General features: G+C 33.7%; 1 long non-coding RNA gene across 1 annotated transcript; it reads left to right on the forward strand.

Moving 5' to 3' along the window:
* The first annotated feature begins 1,922 nt into the window (after positions 1-1,922).
* LOC134663549 (uncharacterized) lies at positions 1,923-5,357 on the forward strand. The gene is made up of 2 exons (XR_010098154.1): positions 1,923-2,013; positions 4,992-5,357. It is a non-coding gene; the product is annotated as an uncharacterized LOC134663549 (long non-coding RNA).
* Positions 5,358-6,393: the final 1,036 nt, after the last annotated feature.

The raw sequence follows: 6,393 nt of genomic DNA on the forward strand, positions 1-6,393 counted from the left end.
ATCACTATTTTTGATCTCACATAGACAATTTACGCACACACTTGCATTTCATTTTTGGTCACACTTTTGAAGATTGAGAGTTGTTCTTTGTCATATAATTCTTTGATACCTACTCCTTAAATGACAATGGCTAATCCTTAATATCGATAGTAGTATCCCTTTGATTAAAAATTCAAATCAGTAGTGGAATCCCGCTGGCACTTTTAATACAGCTATTATTCATAGCCATATTAAGTTAATGTGATTTCTCATACAGCGAGGCACCCGGTAGGGATGTGTTTGACACTACATTGTGGCATTGTGTGCAGATGTTTTATTAGTTTTATAACTAGGTATGCCCTTTTTTGCCCAGTGCAGATTGTATTATTTTTAGGGTTCCGTAGCTAAATGGCAAAAAACGGAACCCTTATGGATTCGTCATGTCTGTCTGTGTGTCTGTCTGTCCGTCCGTATGTCACAGCCACTTTTTTCTATAAGAACTACGTGTATACTGTTGAGACTTGGTAAGTAGATGTATTCTGTGAAACGAATTAAGATTTTCATACAAAAAATAGAAAAAAAAAACAATACATTTTGGGGGTTCCCCATACTTAGAACTGAAACCACCTACCTACCTAGTAGGTACTATTATTTATTCTGTGCTGAAACTCAAAAATATTTTTTTTCATCAAATACGTGTGAGTTATGTATGGATAGGTCTTCAAAAATGATATTGAGGTTTCTAATATCATTTTTTTCTAAACTGAATAGTTTGCTCGAGAGACACTTCCAAAGTGGTAAAATGTGTGTCCCCCCCCCCCTGTAACTTCTAAAATAAGAGAATGATAAAACTAAAAAAAATATACTGCTACGGAACCCTTCATGGGCGAGTCCGACTCGGACTTGGACGCTTTTTAGAGTTCCGTAGCCAAATGGCAAAAAACGGAACCCTTCTAGATTCGTCATGTCTGTCTGTCTGTCCGTCCGTAAGTCACAGACAGCCACTTTTTTCCGAAACTATAAGAACTATAGGTACTGTTGAAACTTGGTAAGTAGATGTATTCTGTGAACCGCATTAAGATTTTCACACAAAAATAGAAAAAAAAACCAATAAATTTTGGGGGTCCCCCATACTTCGAACTGAAACATAATTTTTTTTTTTCATCAAACCTTTATTTTTTGAAACATTAATTATTGAAAAAGAAACTATAGAAATACCCTGTGGAAATACCTATTAATACCCTCTTAAGATCTAGAAGCAGTTAATTTCTTTTCACTTTGTTACTCAATAAAAGATCAGAATAAATTGTGGAATCTGTATAGTAAATTGTACACAGGATCTCGGGAGGCGCATAGAGTTAGACCAAGACAAGTCTGCAGCGATTTTGATAGACCACGCAGAGCAAGTGTTATTTTAAACGTCAAACTTCTCGAAATTATGACGTATAAATAACACTTGCACAGCGTGGGCTATCGAAATCGCTGCAGACTTTTCTGGGTCTAACTCTACGCATTTTCGTAATAGAAAAACCATAATGGTATTAAGCAAAAGTTTTAAAATATTCAAGACTTGGAAAGTCAAAGAGCAAACTACCAACGCACGGTGGGCTGAAAATCGGCCTCCATAGAAATAGAAACCGAAGTCTTAAATTTGAACTTTTTTTTATTGGAATAGCTTTTGTTAGGTTTTATTATGTCCCAAAATTAATCTTAGCTAATTTGGTTGGAAAAATAATTAATTATAATTTTTTTTCAAAATCTTTGTATGGCGCGTATCAGAAAAAACGAGTTTTCTCCGAAAATAAAAAGTTAACCGTAATATCCTGACAGATGATTTTAAAACCAATTATTCTTGATTTTTCCACATAATTAGAATTTTCCTAAAGTGCACCCCCTTTTTTTTTAAAAATCGATATATATTTTTTATTTTTATTATTTTATTTTTTTATTTTAATACGGTTATACTCGTTATTTTGACTACAAAAAATGAATTTGAGTTTGATCGAACCAATAACTTACGCGTAGTGAATTTTTGTTCTAAGCAAATGTATGGAGCGTACGAGTAAAACGGATTTTTTTTCAAAAATTAAAGGTGTACCGTAATATCCTTGCAGATGATTTAAGTACCAATTATTAATGATATTTTGACATAACGCGAACTTTTCTACCGTATGCACTTATTTAACAAAAAATAAAAAACTTATTTTTTCATGCTGAAATAACTTTTTCTCATTGTTTTAATCAAATAAATAATAAACATACAAGAGTTACAAGTAGAAAATTGAAAATAAAACCATTACATCCTTTACATTATTACCTTTGTATCCTCTTTATTACATTATCTTTGTACTTAATGAAACAATATTTAACAAATTTGACATATTGACAACTGATGAGTCTAAAATTAATGATCGTTAATAAGGTCCGGTTACAATCATTAGTAGATACTACGAATTTACTTAATTAAATAAATATCAGTAACATTATCAATAATTGGTTTACATAAAAACAGAAATAAGTATATGTAATGCTATCCTAATTAAAAGTATTCTAATGCTAATATTGGAATCCTGAAAGTTTAGTTTTCCTGGTCGCTTACTTCCGAATCCGTGTCCATTTCAGAATCAGGGTACACATTTGAGGTATCTGTCACTTCTTCTTCTTGAGGTTCCAGACAAATGAATAATTCTAAAGTTTCAGGGAAGAAAGCCTGTTTCTTTTTTCCACTTATTGTTGGCCTCATTGAAGAAAGGACAGGATCGGAAGACAAAAGTAACATATTAAAAACATCCCTGTTCGAATCTTGTCTCGTTTTTTTTGTGAGTGATGCTCTTTGAACATTCTGAAGTCTTTGTTGCGTGCCTCGGATGCTTCTTCAGAGAGATGACCAATCGGTACAATATCATTTTGTGCAATGATATCTGTGCCATGGATCAGCAATTTATGCACTGTTGGGGGCATCTTATACCAACTGAAAAATTTAATATAGTCGTCCGCTGTATCTTTACAATAGGCTTTAAACTTTTCAGTGTCAATCTGATGTGACAGCTTGCAGAATTACAGCAAATCTCCGAATCAGTTGTTTGTCCAGTCCAGTGATATTAGCTGTTTTTTCGGGATCTTCGAAAAATTTTCGTGCTGTGTTTCCATCATTCGTTGTTCCAGAACCTTGTTTTACTACATCGACTAAAAGATTTAGTTCGTCTTTGAAGCGATCTTGAATAATCTTCTTCCGTAGTTCCATCTTCTGTTTAAGGCCCCTCTTTTCAGTTGCATAAAATTCTTTAAAGTCCAATCGATATGCTATATGAAGAAGGCATTCCATGGTATTGATCCGGGCATGTAAAGATGATAGTCCAAATTCATATAAGGTAGTATCAGGCACTGTTTTTTTCGAAACTTTGTCTATATTGTTCATTTCATTAGGCTTAGCTAAACATAAAACGCATGTTGCACTTGACTTAGCCTGTGAAAGATATGTGCAGATTTTGCCATCTACCATCGTCATCTTCAGCTTATGTGTCACTTTGTTGTTCCTATGTTCTGTGGGCACTAGGTCTTTGATTTCATCGTCCATTTTTTTCTTTTGAGCTAGAACAAAGTTTTTGTTCTCTTTAGTAAATGTAAATTGCTTTGGACGACAATATGAAGCAGAACATGGTTTTGGATTTGTCCAAATTGTCTTGTCGCCAGAGATAAGCTTTAGTGGCACTAAAGTCGTCATAAAAATGCTTGAGTCATCTTGTTCACTGCCACCAATTTTCTGCTTGTACCGGCTTTGACTGGAAGCACCGTCAAATCCCCATTTAGAAATTAAACTTAACTGCATGTCTTCTACTTGTTCCTGTAAACTATTCAAAATTCGTGTAACTGTTAAATCCAGCAAAGCTTGCAATGTTATCTCACACGAAAAATCCGTTACAGTAACAGATTGCGTTGGTGGATAACAATCTAATTTAGCCTTCTGCACCTTATAATACGATGGGTATAAATTTGAAGCACCTTCTCTGATGGCTGTCTCTCGTAAAGTAATGTATTGCCATTTACTTAACTTCAAAGAAATCAGTAGACCTAATGCCTTCTCTGCTGTAAGTGACGCGGTAGAACCAGGCTTCTTGATGATTGCAGTGAATTTCTGGACTGCTTCTGGGTTCTTTAACATATATTCTATCAATGATGCAATTTCACCCCGACCATCTTCTTTTAAAAGCTTTACAGCTGAAAACACCACTTCGTCTGTGTTTTCAACGCTTAGATCGCTGCATCTGTTTTTTTTCTGCTTCGTTCCGAGGTCTTCGAATGGTTTACGTTTCAATCGCGTCATGGTTCCAGTTGATGATGTGCTTAGTGTATGAGGAATGAGATCACTGCTGGTTGATGCGTGGGCTAACTGAAGATCCAACTGAAGATAAAAGCAACTTGGCCAGTCAATATTTGCTTCTAACCAAGATCCATACATTGTTCTAAATTTTTCTGTGTTCCGTTGGCTTTTCTTCCATCTGTCAGTAGCAGCTCTTGTAAATCTTCGGCAAAATTCTTTCAAGGTGTCACGATCTTCTTCTGATAGGTTAAGGTTTGATTTAGTTAGCACTATTTCAAACAAAGCTTCGTGATTTAAACTAGATCCTTGAGATTTTAGGATAACAAACAAGTCCAAGTTCGTAATAAGACTGTCCATGGTTTATGGTCGTGTAAGTTAGCGGTTAAGAAGCTCAAGATGAACTAAAATATAAAATGTACCCCTTACCTATTTATTGCTAGTACTAATGAACACCACCATTCTACGAGTATATCATTGCTATTATAATTAGTTTTACGTCTAATTATAAGCATAATGATTAAAACCTTAATGATTAAACTGCATTCATAATATCTAGTAACGATTGTAACCGGACCTCATTAATGATCATTAATTTTAGACTCATAAGTTGTCAATGTGTCATTTGTTAAATACTGTTTCATTAAGTACAAAGATAATGTAATAAAGAGGATACAATGGTAATAATGTAAAGGATGTAATGGTTTTATTTTCAATTTTCTACTTGTAACTGTTGTATGTTTATTATTTATTTGATTAAAACAATGAGAAAAAGCTATTTCAGCATGAAAAAATAAGTTTTTTATTTTTTATTAAATAAGTGCACACGGTAGAAAAGTTCGCGTTATGTCAAAATATCATTAATAATTGGTACTTAAATCATCTGCAAGGATATTACGGTATACCTTTAATTTTTGAAAAAAAATCCGTTTTACTCGTACGCTCCATACATTTGCTTAGAACAAAAATTCACTACGCGTAAGTTATTGGTTCGATCAAACTCAAATTCATTTTTTGTAGTCAAAATAACGAGTATAACCGTATTAAAATAAAAAAAATAAGATAATAAAAATAAAAAATATATATCGATTTAAAAAAAAAAAGTGCACCCCGTAGGAAAATTCTAATTATGTGGAAAAATCAAGAATAATTGGTTTTAAAATCATCTGTCAGGATATTACGGTTAACTTTTTATTTTCGGAGAAAACTCGTTTTTTCTGATACGCGCCATACAAAGATTTTGAAAAAAAATTATAATTAATTATTTTTCCAACCAAATTAGCTAAGATTAATTTTGGGACATAATAAAACCTAACAAAAGCTATTCCAATAAAAAAAAGTTCAAATTTAAGACTTCGGTTTCTATTTCTATGGAGGCCGATTTTCAGCCCACCGTGCAACGTCCAAGATCGGCACAGTGTTTCTTTCTGGAAATGGGCCAGTGTCTTTTCCATCGATCGGGTTAGACAATAGCTCGGGCACAATAGTTCTGAATGGCACGCGATGTAGATTAGGCATGCCCGCGGGGTTCACTGTTATCGACTCACTAGATTAACATCGCTTTACTTTTGCTTTTTGATCTTTGTGCGGGGGTAATGATATTTTACAATGTGTAAATTATTTTTTATGATAACATCATAGCTAAACTTTTTATTTTTAACACAGACAAATGTAAACTCATTTATTTACATACATACAATATATATACAGTGGTACAACTAAACGAAATTAATAACTAGCTTAAATCTAAAATAGGCCCCTGAGGCAATGTAAAGGTAAACTTACCTATAAAAACCTAATCATACTCGTAAAAATAACACCCCATCCTGTTGGTCCGCCTAAAGGAGCGTAATGAGTTGATCAGACGGTTTTCGTATTCTGAGTTTTGGGATTAGTACCTAATATACCTTTTCAATTCATGTTAAGCTATTCCAAGTGCCAAGTTATTATTACCTAAAGTGTTTAAATTTACAGGATTTAATTCGAACGACAGAATTGGTTGCGGGGAAGTTGTGTTTATAGCTAAGCATTGATTATTTTACTAATATACGCTATGGTTGTCTCCTGGTCAGTGGCGGATTTGCCCTAAGGCAGAG

The sequence above is a fragment of the Cydia fagiglandana genome, chromosome 4 (genome assembly GCF_963556715.1).
Source record: "Cydia fagiglandana chromosome 4, ilCydFagi1.1, whole genome shotgun sequence".
Lineage (NCBI taxonomy): Eukaryota > Metazoa > Arthropoda > Insecta > Lepidoptera > Tortricidae > Cydia > Cydia fagiglandana.